Here is a 14,165-nt window from a genome sequence, read left to right on the forward strand (position 1 = left end):
ATGCATGTTAGTAATTCAGTTTTGTTTATTTCGTTCTTGCTTTCACCACCCTCTCCAAAAATGAAATCTTTTCTTTTTTTCATTTCCGTCTCTGACTTAATTCCGTCTCTGACTTAAGCTTCAAAACAAAATGTTGTCTAAACATCGTTGAGATGGTAAAACAGTTGTAATATATAACACTACAGAATTTTGAAATATTCATTTATTAAATGGAAAATTGAATTGCAATCAGTACTTTCTTTAATTTTAATATCTCATTCTGCATTGACATTTGATTCACAATGAAATCAAGTTCCTCTTTTGGCCAAGTGCCACAAAGTCGGGTGAGCTTTAAATATGTAATGACTTTGTTTTTAGTAATTGCTAGAGCTTTTAGCAATAAAAAGGGGAAATTGGAAGGAAACTCTTGCAGATTTTTTTCCCTAAAAAGAGTATTCTTGGTAAGATTAAAAGTAGAGACAAGCTGAGGCCTTGAGTTATAGATCTGAGTCACATCACAGCCAGCATCAGAAAGTAGCAGCATTAGTGGAAGAAAACCCACGTCAGTACTGTTGAACCCTTTGTCAAAACTCACCTGGAAAGGGCAGTCTGTCACCAGAGGGGTTTTTGTGGGGGGGCAGGGGAGAGGTGCTGGATTGGTGGTGGGGTGGGTGGAGTGTGTTTCTTCATAAGGAAATTACATTGTATTCATTTGAATAATATAATATCATTTTAAAAGTTAGACTAGGAATGCTGCCCCCCCCCCCCCCCACACACACCTTTTTTTGGTGTGGAATGTCCTCATTCTCTTATTCCTGGGAAAATCCTTTGTACTTCTGGAGAGAAGGAGGGTGATGAACATGTCTTGTGCAAAATGCCCAACAGCATCTGCTGTGATACAGCAAGCTCATGTGGGATTGAACTGCTGCAGCAAAAACTTGGTTTGCTCTATAAAAATGCTCAGATTTTTGAAGTGCAGACAAGCTGAGGAAGGAAACTTATTGGCCTTTATTCATTGTTTCTTTTCTGTATGTTTGGAATAATTTGCAGTTTGGGAATGCTTTCTTTTGTAAAAAGGATATGTGCCTTAAATGGTAAAAAGGCTGTTCTTGAATGGTGTCATGGTTTTATGGAGCAAAGGAAAAATGAGGTCTACAAATGGGGGGTGAGTACTTTTTGAGGTAGATAGTTGATGTGAGATAAATATTTGTTTCAATAATATACCTTATATATGTATTTGCCATTGAGTATTCTTCACTTTGTAGTCCTTATTTTAGAGAGGCAATCTCTGATTGATTTTTGTTTCTTCCCATTTTCACGCAGTTATCTTTCATTTGCAACATTTTGGATAATGGTTTGGATCATGTTGCAGAATACATAGTACAGAACTCTGTTCGGGTTGTCCCTCCAAATGATTTGCTGTTGTGCTTTAACCAGAAATGCTGATGCAGGAAGGGAAACACTAATACACGGGATGTTTTCCAGGGACTGTAGCTAAGGCAAGGCAAACATAAGCCAAAATTAAGAAGAATATGTGAGCTAGGCGCACAAGATGTGGTCTGGCCAAATATGCTATTAACCGGGAATATCCCATTCTAATTAAATTAATTGAGGCTTGGGCATTTGTGAGTCATCAGACTGTCTGTTAAAAAGGTGATCCAACTTTAAGCATTTTAGAATTAGGGAAAAATGCAAGAATAGTTTTTTGCCTAAAACTTACTCGCAACGAAAAATTATCTTTGTGCTTTCTTATTGGAGAGATTCTAGTGCCTCAAGAATCCTGTTTATTTCTTCATTCTGGTTCTGAGGCAAAGGATGCTGAAGGGACCTGCAAGAAGGAAGAGATAATGAAAAATAAAAAAATTTTTTTTTTTTTTTTTGAGGAGGGTTGGCATGATAGAAGAGAGAGTATTGAGAATTAAAAATTGAGAATTAGCTGATTATTAAGAATGATTTTTGTTTTTTCACTATTGCTGCTCTTCTTGCAAGTTTCAATTTTTTGTTAACATTATTTTACCCACAAATAATGTGGGCTTTATGAGAGAATGTGGTGGTACGTGAAAACAGGCTCTTTTTAAAATTGTTGTTGTTCTGGAACAAATATTGTTATTGGTCTGGGTTTTGAGAGATAATTGTTTAAATTTGCCAAGAGTCAAGCATTTTGAAACAGCATTCCTTAAGGGCTGTGGTGCTAGGTAAATGAATTAGATTTTTTTTTTATCGCACCAAGCCTTCTAAGTTTTGTAAATTTGTTTCTGAAACTAGTGAAAGTTCTGCATGAATCTGGATAAGCTGAGACTTCTATTGCCAGGGTCCCCTTCAGTTTAAAAAATTTTTTCTTGTTAAAAAAAAAGGGAGGGAGGGGTACCTGGCTGGTTCAGTTGGTAGAGCATTCAACTCTTGATTTTGGGGTTTTAAGTTCATATATTGGGTGAAGAGATTACCTTTTAAATCTTAAAAAAAAGATTTCTTCTTCCCTCATTGTTTTATAGGATTCCATTTTTTTAAAATGCTAGAAGCATAGAGAAGAGTGAAAAAATTTTGCTTCTTTAAAACTATTTCTAAGAATGTTATTGGTCTATGAATTTTTTCCTTCAGATTCTCTCTTTTTACATCTGTATGTGCTTACCATGTGGTAATCAAAGATTCAGTACTTTCTCTGGGGAAAAATGTGTATATGAGAGTTTCTCATAATGTTCTGGATTTATTCTAGGTTATAGCTAAAATTCTTTCAAAAGTGCCCTCTTGTCCTAAAGATCACTTGTAATAACTAGCAGCTAAGAGTGACCTAAACAACATCTTTTCACACTTTCTTTTCTTTGTTGTCATATGCTGAGCTATCCATGTCAGCAGGCTCAAGAGAGCCTTTACCTTTGGCATTGACTTTACTTTTCTCTATTCTTTTAGGTCTTTCACTACCATTCCTACAGTGGTTGACAAGATACCGTTTCTACCTCACTCACCATGTACCATGCCAGTGACATCTTAGCTGCTAGAGTGTGGAGCTGGCCTGTGGGAGTCAAGTAAGTGCCTTTTTTACTATTTGGCATGGTTTTTGCTTACTTTGCAAAGCCATGTAGAGGAACTTCTTAAGATTAGTTTTTAAAAAGGCACTTGCTTGATCCTTGTGGGCTGGCTCTTTGCTCCAGCTTGCTATTGAACATCTGGTAGTTAACAGGGGGCTGAATTTAGTCAGGTGACTATCACAGAATGGAACATTTTTATGAGGGCAGACCCTGAGAGATGATAGATCTGATCTTGGCTTAATTAGCCCATATATGTTGATGAGCAACTCCTGTCCTATCCCAGAGTGAATCAGAACTTCTGTGTTAGCTCAAACAGTCTAGCCTTTTGAAATTTAACAGGTTATGGATGACCAAGGGTCTACTAGTCTAAAACAACTGGGTTGCATGGAAACAGAACAGCTCTCTCAGGAAAGTTGATGACCTTGACATTTACCTGCATTAATTTAGCTTAACATATAGAAGTGATGGTTGGCTTTAATCACGTTTGGGTTTCTGTTATTGCTAAAGTTGCTAAAACTTGGTATTTTACTTTTGCAGGTCACCTTATAAATTTTGCCTATATAAATTAACACATCCTCTGTTATGTCATAACAACCATGTAAGGGAGAGTGTTTTCCTGCTCTGTCTTAGGTATTGGTGATGTGACCTGTTCACGCAGGGGAATCTTGAACATTCTCAGGTATGTGAAGATCATGATTCATAAATATTTTGTCCCTGCAAACAAAACAGAGTTTAATGTCAGTGTGAAGTCATGATGTAGTTTTATAAAATCTATCTTGAGAGTTGATTTTTCTCCCCTTGATATTAGAATAGGGATTGGCAAATTACAGCTAAGACCATCACTTGTTTTTTTTTGAATAAAGTTTTATTGGAACACACACCCATTCTTTTACACATTGTCTATAGCTGCTTTTGCATTACAGTAGCAGAGTTGAGTTGTGACAGAGACCATATGTTTCACAAAGCCTTAGCTATTTGTTGGTTTTTTTTTTTTTTAAGATTTATTTATTTATTAGAGAGTGTATACAAGTTGGGGGAGGGGCAGAGGGAGCGAGAACCCTCAAGCAGACTCCCTGCTGAATGTGGAACCAGACTCCGAGATCATGACCTGAGCTGAAACCAAGAGTTGGATATTCAGCCAGCTGAGCCACCCGAGTGCCCCAGACTATCTGGCTTTTTAAGAAAAAGTGTGCCAACTCCTTCTATAGAAGAACCAAACTTAAGGTTGTATTTAGATGTAAATTTGCTGAAACCAAGGTGAATTCAAATAGTCTTCTAAAGAGAAAGTCAAGACATGAGTCATAATGCTGACTAGCAAGTAAATATTTGCCATGTATTTGGTGATGGGATTACTAATACAAGGTTAATGGAATGGAAGCTGTGATGACTGTTCAACTTCTTTTCTTTCACTCCTTGTATTCCCTCATCCTCCATCCCCTGGTAGAAATAAACATTCATTCCATGACAGGATATTACTTTATTTTTCTTTCTAGTTGCTTTAAAAATTTTATAGAACAGATAAAGATAAATGAATTAACTAGGCTATCTGGCATAACCAAGAAGTGATAACTAAAGGACTTCTTAATTTATGGAACAAATATTAGAGCTAAAATGGACTTGAGATCATGGAAATGGAAGATCAGAGATGTTCAAGGAAATGTTTGAGGACCACAGAGGTGATAAGTGGTGGAACTGAAACCAGAAGCAAGGTCTCTTGCCTCCTTGCCCAGGGTTCCTTCCACTAGGTCTCATACCATATTAGGGTTACTTGTTTTCCCTACTAGCTATAAGGCACAGTCTTTTTCCTTTATTCCCTCTGAAGTAAAAGCAAAGACTCGATGATTTAAACCACAGAGATGTGATTTATTGGAAGATTGATGTTACTTGGACTTTGGATGCTTTTATTTTATTGTTTGAAGATTAACTGGGGGGGGTGCTTCTTAATGAATCATTAAGTGCTTACAGCATATACTCAAAAAGGTTAGGTTAGTTGGATTAAAAAAGGAAGTCTCAACCTTGTTCATAATTTTATAGCTAGGAGCAAAACCAAAATCAGCATAGACAGAATGCTTCCCTCATATATCTATGTGTCTAAGCCCATAGATGGAAAGTGTGTGTGTGTGTGTGTGTGTGTGTGTGTGTGTGTGTGTATGTGTATGCATGTATGATGTGTGGGTGTCTACAGCTCTTAAAATGCATTTGGATTGCATTCTGAGAGGAGTTTAGCAGGTGTATTATAATCTGCAGATTATGTTGCAGAGTTTTAAATGGATTTTTAAAAATAAATTCTATTTTTAAACAGTTTGAGATTTATAGGAAAATGGCTAAGATGTTACAAAGCATTCCCATATATACCCCAGCCCTAATTCCGCTATTGTTAACATGTTATATTAGATTGGTACATTCATTATAATTAATAAACCAGTATTAACACATACTAAAGTGTGTATTATTCAGATTTCCTTAGTTTTCCCCTAATATCCTTCTTCTGTTCCAGAATTAACTGAGTTTTTGTTTGCATGCTCACTGATTTAGACGGCATTGATAATGACCATCTGAAGGTTAGACTAGTTTTGAAGTCCCTTTCATATTCCAGGAGTGTGATTAAATGAGTACAGGCTTAACTATTGCAGAGTTCTGACATGTAACATTTATATTCCATAACATGTTGAGAAAGTGACTACTTTATCTTATTGATTATAATGGCTCTTCAACTGTTTCTAAATTTTCAGCATCAGCAGTTCTAGAAAAGACAAGACAAACTTGATTACTTCTAAGTGTTATTGTCACATTCCAAATTGCTAGTGAAAATATTCTAAAGTAAATTGCTGTCCTTGGAAGCCATGTGGTTCAACAATCCTACTTCGGTGTGTTTACTCTCCTGAAAGTAGTTTTTTTTTTTTTTAAGATTTATTTTATTTTATTTATTTGAGAGTGAGAGAGAACATGAGAGGGGAGAGGTCAGAGGGGGCAGACTCCCCGCTGAGCAGGGAGCCCGATGTGGGACTCAATCACGGGACTCCAGGATCATGACCTGAGGTGAAGGCAGTTGCTTGACTAACTGAGCCATCCAGGAGCCCCTTAAAAGTAGTTTTTGATGGAGTTTTCATCAAGCACCTTCTGATACATCATTAATCATTCAATCTGCCTTATAAAGACCTTAAAGTATTCCTTCCTTTGGGTGTGCCTGGGTGGTTTAGTTGGTTGAGCTGTCCACTCAGGTCGTGATCTTGGGGTCCTGAGATGGAGCCCCGCCTTAGGCTCTGTGCTTGATGGGGAGTCTGCTCAAGGATTCTCTCTCCCTTGACTCCTCTCCTGCCCATACCCTCACTCTCCCTCTCTCTCAAATAAATAAATAAATCTTTAAAAAAAAAAATTCCTTCCTTTAAAGTTAATTAGTTATTTTATTAAAGTTGAACACTTGCATGTTCTGTGACTCAGCATTTTCACTCCTAGCGTGTGTATATTCACCAGAAGACTTGGACAAAAATGTCAATAGCAGGACTAATTGTAATAGTGCAAACTGGAATTTTCCAAATCTCTATCAACAGTAGAATGGATAAATAAGTTTCTGACATAATCACACAATGAATTAAACATTGATCAGAATGAACAGACTATAGCTATACATAACTATGAAACTCACAGATAAAATGTTGAGCAGAAGAAGCCAGATGCTATAGAGTTCATACTCTGTGATTTACATTTACATAAATTTCAAAACCAGGTTAAATTATCTGTGATGTCACAAGTCAGGAGATTGATTACCCTTGTTGGGGATTGGGGAAAGTGTTTGAATGGGGTATGAAGGGGCCTTCTGGGGTGCAAGTAATGTTCTGGCTTTTGTTTTGGTTATTGGTTATATGGATGTATTCACTTTGTGAAAGTTCAAGTTTATATATTTTTTTCTGTATTCATGTTATTCAAAGAAAATACTCACTGCTAACATTTAAAGGATATATAGAGAATACACTGAACATATTAACCTTATATCTTAGAATATATGATGTCTGAATTACAAGATTATCAAAGTGCCATTGTGTTCCTGGATCTGTTACAGTCCTATTTATATTATAAGATGAATAAAGTAGATTGTGTTAATGGCTGCTTTTTATTGTAATTAGGTTTTGGGGATGTCTTAGAAAAGCCATCTTTTCAGTCTGTATTAAGTGCAGTTACCAAGTTATAGATCCATCCCCACCCCCTTTTTTTTGAGAGAGAGAGAGAGAGAGAGAGAAAGAGAAAGAGAGCGCATGTAGGAAGGGGTGGGGAGAGGCTGAGGGGGAGAAAGAGAATCTCCAGCAGACTCTGTGCCAAGCATGGATCTGGATGTGGGGCTCAATCTCACAACTCTGAAACCATGACCTGAGCCGAAATCAAGAATCAGATACTTAACCAACTGAGCCACCCACACACCCCTCCTTCCTTTCTTACATTAAAGACTGATAAGCCAAGTAGTTGTGACTTGGGTATATTAGTATGTTTATACATGGTGAAATTTCTTCTTCCCACTGAATGTCTTCATTAGATCAGTAAATGAGCTTTAGTTTTATATTTTTGTATATTGTACATATCCTTTTCATTTTCAAGGCATCACTTCAAACCTAACCAGTATGTAGTGTCATTTTCCCAAATGGAGCCCCCTTTCCTGACTTTATGTTCTTGTTGTTTTTCCTTATTGGTACCTTTGGTTTTTCCAGGTACTTGAGTTATCTTTCCCTTTCTAATCCTTTAAAAAAAATTGTGGTGACAATACATAAAAATTTACCATCTTAACCATTTCTTACCTATATAGTTCAGTATACTACCCTTTGTACTTTGTGTTCCATTATCACTATCCTTAGCCTTATTGAAACTTTTTTTAAAAAGATTTTATTTATTTATTTGACAGAGAGAGATCACAGGTAGGCCCAGAGGCAGGCAGAGAGAGGGAACCAGGCTCCCTGCTGGGCAGAGAGTCTGATGCAGGGCTCCATCCCAGGACACTGGGATCATGACCTGAGCTGAAGGCAGAGGCCCAACCCACTGAGCCACCCAGGTGCCCCCTTATCGAAACTCTTATTGTAGGTCTAGCCTTTTGTATCAACTTCCAATGTTTACTGTGTAGTCAACCCATTCTATATCTTCCTGCCAGATTTATTGTTCTAAAATCCCATCACATCATTTCCCCGCATAAAACTTTTGTTTGCCACTACCTATAGGATTTCATGTAAGTTCCTTAGTCTGATATTTGAGACCTTCCATAATTGGATTCCAGTCTCTTTCCATCTTTGATGAGAATGTTGTTTTTGATAACCCATGACTACTTACTGACTTCCAAGTTGTGTGAAACACCATACGTACAAGATTTTACTTAATTTAGTCCTATAAAGTAGGTACTGTAATTGCCACTTTCAAGGAAATAGAGGCCAGAGGGTTCTAAAAAACAGGCCCAAGTAAGTGATGCAATTGAGAGTTCAGATATGGGTCTCCACACTCCATAGTTGTAGTCCCTATTTCCCAGTGCTCCTGAATGCCTTGAGTAGGCCAATCTAGAACCATCAAGTGCATCCCCATCTTTACCTAGCTCTTTAACTTTGCAGATCCATTGCCTGGAACTCCTTTACTTGTTCCTTTCTTCCCTCTCTCACAGTTTCATTCTGCCCATCCTGAAGGGCCAGTCTCAAGTCCAGTGAATTTTTTTTTTCTTTCCTCTCTTTACCCCCAGTTTATAGAAAGTTCCTAAGGGCTACTACACACTTTGTATTTTCACTGCCTTGAATCTGTTTCTTTTTATATACAGATGATTTAGCTTAAACCTTAGATTGTTAATTCCTTAGCTTGAGGTCTTGGATTATAGTTCTTTTTGTGTCCCCTGCAGTTCCTTATATGTAACACGTCTTTGTTGATCATTTGGAATGATAATGGAATGGTTGATAGCTGAAGAAATGTGAAGTGATTCTGAGGCTCCGTATTGGTTCTTTGTACTTCTCTAAGCTCTATAAATCCAAGTAGAAGTCTTAATTCAGAACCAGAAACGACATAGTTAGATATCATGGATTTGTGGGTAGGAAGATTGGTAACTATTGCCACACACTGATGCAAATCAGAGCAGCTCTTCTTATTCAGAATTTGACTTCTCATGTTCTCACCATTGAGACTTTGATTTAGACTACCAGCATATCTCATCTACATTATGTCACCTATATTGTGTCAACAACCTCCAAATTAGTCTTCCTGCTTTGGCTTTTTGTCTCTCTGATCAGAACCCAAGCAGTGATATTGGACAGAAGATGATCCTTCCAGTTGCTTCTGATCTCATACAGAACAAAAGATGAAGTATTTAAAGTGAACTATAGGCTGTAGTGTGCTGATAAACTGGATCTTCAGAGGGGAAAGCCACTAATTTGTACCATTTGACTATTTCTGTGGTATAAATATTCCCACTACAGCTGATTCAATGTTCTGGAATGTATAACAATCTGTTCTTCAGCTGGTACCAGTCAGCTCCAGCTTACCATTGCTGAACATTCCTCATCCGACCCCACCTGCTGCTGCTTTCTGCTTACCCACTCCATTTTTATGATACTGACCTCCTTCGTGTTCCTCAAACATGCTAGATATGCACCCATCTCACAGGATCTTTGCATTTGCAGTTTTATGATTAGAAAGCTCTTTTCTGAAATACATGCGTGTTTGCTTATTTCTTATCTTTCTCTAGTCTGCTTACATATCTTCCACGATCTCCCTGTATAGGCATACTGTGGAGATACTGCACACTTGGTTCCAGACCACTGCAATAAAATGAATGTGGCAATAAAATGACTTGAATGTATTGTTTCCTAGTGCATATAAAAGTTAATGTTTACACTATACTGTAGACATTCAGTGTGCAATAGCATTATATAAAAAAAAAGACATACCCTAATTAAAAAACGTTATTGCTAAAAATTGCTAACCATTGTCTGAGCCTTCATTGAGCTGTAATTTTTCTGCTGGCACAGGGTTTTTTCTTTGTGTTGATGGCTGCTGACTGATCAGGGTGGTGGTTGCTGACGGTTGGGGTGGCTTTGGCAGTTTCTTAAAATAAGACAGCAGTGTGAATTTGGCTGCATTTATTGATTCTTCCCTTCATGAGTGATTTCTCTGTAGCATTAATGCTGTTTGGTAGCATCTTAGCCACAGTAGAACTTCTTTCAAAATTGGACTCCATCCTCTCAAACCCTACTATTTCTTTATTAACTGAGCTTACATGATATTCTAAATCTCTTTTGGTCATTTCAATAATCTTCACAGTATCTTCACCAGGGGTAGATTCCATCTCAAGAAACCACTTTCTTTGCTCATCCATTAAAAGCAATTGTTAATCCATTCGAGTTTTGTCATGGGCTTGCAGCAATTCTGTCACATCTTCAGGTTCCTCTTCTAATTCTAGTACTCTTGCTGTTTTCACTGCACCTGTAGGAGGAGATCTTGATCCTCTCAAAGTAATCCATGAAAGCTGGAATCAACTTCTTCCAAACTCCCATTCAGGCTGATATTTTGACCTTTCGCTATGAATCATGAGTGTTCTTAATAGCATCTAGAATGGTGAATCCTTTCCAGAAGGTTTTCAATTCACTTAGCCTAGATCAATTGGAGGAATCCCTATCTGTGTCAGCTATATCTTTATGAAACACACTTCTTGAATAATAAGACTTGAAAATTGAAATGACTCCTTGATCTACAGGCTGCAGAATGGACTTTGTGTCAGCAGGCACAAAAACAGTCTTGCTGTACATCTTTATCAGAGCTCTTGGGTGATCAGTTGTCAGTGAGCAGTAATATTTTGAAAGGACTTTTTTTTTTTTTTTTTTTTCTGAGCAGTAGGTGTCAACAATCGGCTTAAAATGGTCAGTAAACTGTGTTGTAAACAGATGTCCTGTCATCCAGGCTTTGTTGTTCCATTTATAGAACTCGGACATGGTAGATGTAGGATAATTTTGAAGGGCCCTAGGATTTTCAGAATAGTAAATGAGCATTGGCTTCAATTTAAAGTCACCAGCTGCATTAACCCCTAAAAAGAAAGTTAGTCTGTCCTTTGAAGCTTTGAAGCCAGGCATTGACGATCCTTGAAAGTTCCAGATGCCATCTTCTTATAATATAAGGCTGTTTTCCTTTCCTTTCTTTCTTTCTTTTTTTTTTTTTTTAGACTGTTTTCATCTACACTGAAAAATCTGTTGTTTGGCTTAGCCACCTTCATGAATGATATCAGCCGGATCTTCTGGATAGAAGATCAGCACTTGCTGCCTTACCTTGTACTTCTTTGTTATGGGGTCCGGCTTCTTAAACCTCAAGAACCAACCTCTCTTAGCTTCCAGTTTTTCTTCTACAGCTTCTTCCCCTCTCTCAGCCTTCACAGAATTGAAGAGCATTAGGGCCTTGCTCTGGGGTAGGCTCTGGCTTAAGGGAATGTCGTGGCTGGTTTGATCTTGCATTCAGACCACTTTCCCCATATTGGCAATAAGGCTGTTTCATTTTTTTATCATTCATGTGTTCACTGGAGAAACACATTCCTTCAAGAACCTTTCCTTTGCCTTCACAACTGGGTTGTTTGGTACAGCATGTCTGGCTTTTGGCCTGTCTCGGCTTTGGACTTGGGTTCTGCAGCAAGCTTCAGGTACCAATGACCACAGATCACCAGAACAAGAATCGTACTGAAAATGTCTGAAATATTGCAAGAATTATCAAAATGGGACACAGATGTGAAGTGAACACCTACTCTTGGAAAAATGTCACCTATAGACTTGCTTGATGCACAGTTGCCACAGATGTTTGGTTTGTAAAAAATGCAGTATCTGAAGTGCAATAAAGCAAAACTCAGTAAAATGAAGTGTGCCTGTACAGAACTGCAGACTTTCTCCAGCTACTTAATACTCCCTTTCTCTATTGCTCTGCTTTATTTTTTTCTTAGCACTTCCAATATTACGTATTTATATATTAATATGTACTCCTTAAAATGCACATTTGAATGTGTTTCCCCATCTCAGAATATCCTCTGTATAGACAAATTTTTAATTTTCATTTTATTGGTCATCCTGAGTTGATTTCTAAAATACACACTACAGTTTTCTCACTGATTCCTTACTGTAGTGATGCATTACTGCTATTTTCTAGATACTGTTGTCTATAGGTGGGTAATGGTTGTATTTGTTGAGATTGAAAATGAAGCATTTCATTTTAGTTGAAATAAAAATATCTGTGAAACATAAACAAATTAGTTTAAACCTTGTCATTGGTAACTGCAGCTTGAAATCATTGTTCACTTATGCTCCCTATGAGGAACTCAATAATATTTATGGTTGAGTGTTTGATAGTGTGAATTCGAGGATCTGTGATAACTAATGAGAAAGCAATTTGTACATTTACTTGAAGAGGAGATGGGCTTATGAGGACATTTCTTGTACAAATACTAAAATTATAGACCATTTTAGCACACTGGTTTATTATAATTAAAATGTGTTTGACTTCTTGTGAACTAGGTCTCAGTAACTGCGTCTCACCCCCCTTTCTCTACTTCATTCAGCCTTCTGCTTCACTTAATTTAGGCATAGGCAACAATTACAATGAGGTAGCAAGACCGAGTTGTAGTGACTGCCAGAGTTTTCTTTCTCTCTTTTTTGTACTAAAGTATTTTTACAAACAAAATTCTAATAACAGTTGAAAACATGGTAGACAGCATTACTTTTTCCAAGTTAACTTTTGGGTAATCTCAATAACCCATTTTTGTTTTGGGATTTGATTCACAGAGGTCAGAGAAGAGAGTAGCTTGAACTGAAAGCTGTCACTTGTTCCCTGCAGATAGTTAAGAAATGGAGAAGTTGGTTGCTCTTTTCTGTGTGTTACTTTCTTGGGTGCTGTTTTAACTAAAATTTTTCATATTTCCTTCCTTAAGACTTTTGGACAAGGGCGAGAAAGCTCCTTTCTCTTAAGAAAGCTTAAGTTGGGTATCAGTGCTTCTGTGTTGTCTACACCTATGAGCAATCTGTGAGAAATTAAGTCAAGGCTTAGTAAACTGATGGATCTTTTGGTCTGTTCTCCGTTTTGCAAGGAGTAATTATGACACTTTCCTCCTGTTAGACTGTCTTTTTAGGTGAGGGTGTGTGTTCCTTCCCTCTCTGGCTCCAATGTCACTGGGATGGTTTCTGTTCATGGCTGTTCTATGTTTTTTAAGAGTTAGTTCGAGACCTTTGCCCATTTTTTATTTGTGTTTGTCTTATTTTGAATGCAAGAGTTCTGGGTACAAATGTTTTATTAAATAGAAAATTTAATTTCCTTTATTCTGTCACTTTTGTCTTTAGGAAATGTTTATCTTCTAGAATTTTTAAAATGAAGACTTATTTTTTTAAAAGACTTATTTATTTGTTATTTGAAAGGTGGTGGGAGGGGCAGAGAAAGAGAGACTCTAAACCATACTTGCTGCTGAGCGTGGAGCTAGACGCAGGAGTTGATCCTAGGAACCTGAGATCATGACCTGAGCTGAAATCAAGAGTTGGATACTTAACCAACTGAGCCACCCAGGTGCCCCTGAAGACTTAATTTTTTTAGAGTAGTCTAAGATTCACAACAAAAGTGAAGAAAAGATAAACGATTTAGAGTTTTTTTTTACAACTACAGTTTTAATAATTGCTCAACAAATCTGTCAGAACAAAGATAAACTTAATTTTCTATTGCTGTGTATGATGCTATCATTACTCATTTTTAAGAGCTTTTACCTACTATGAAAGTACTAAATCAGAGAAGAGTAAAATATACAGAAAATTGGAAGGAAGAAGAAAATGCTATTCAGAAACAACCATTGTTAACATGTTTATGCATTTCTTTCCAGACATTTTTTATGGAGTTCATCTTTGGTAAAATAGTAGTTTTTTTTTTTTTTTTTTTGTCACAGACAGCACAAGCAGGGGTAATGGCAGACAGAGGGAGAAGCAGGTTCCCCACTTCCCCACTGAACAAGGAGCCCAGTGTGGGACTCAATCCCAGCACTCTAGGATCATGACCTGAGCTGAAGGCACACTTAACCGACTGAGCTACCCAGGCATCCTAATTGTTATTCGTTTTTATATGCTACATGAAATTGAATTTTGCTTTCTCTGCTTAGCAGTATACTAAATGTTTAATGAACTTGTCACGAACATTTAT

General features: G+C 37.3%; 1 protein-coding gene across 4 annotated transcripts in view; it reads left to right on the plus strand.

Moving 5' to 3' along the window:
* MCU (mitochondrial calcium uniporter) overlaps window positions 1-14,165 on the plus strand; it is a 198,748-nt gene that overhangs the window by 12,091 nt on the left and 172,492 nt on the right. The window contains exons 2-3 of one of the 4 annotated variants that reach the window (XM_059397715.1): window positions 2,887-3,002; window positions 3,636-3,684. The exons of 2 other annotated variants lie outside the window; for them this stretch is intronic. The gene's annotated coding sequence lies outside the window, so the exon portion shown is untranslated. The remainder of the gene's footprint in view (window positions 1-2,886; window positions 3,003-3,635; window positions 3,685-14,165) is intronic. One more of the 4 variants, XM_059397716.1, reaches the window with a different exon arrangement.

This window comes from Mustela nigripes, chromosome 4 (assembly GCF_022355385.1).
Source record: "Mustela nigripes isolate SB6536 chromosome 4, MUSNIG.SB6536, whole genome shotgun sequence".
Lineage (NCBI taxonomy): Eukaryota > Metazoa > Chordata > Mammalia > Carnivora > Mustelidae > Mustela > Mustela nigripes.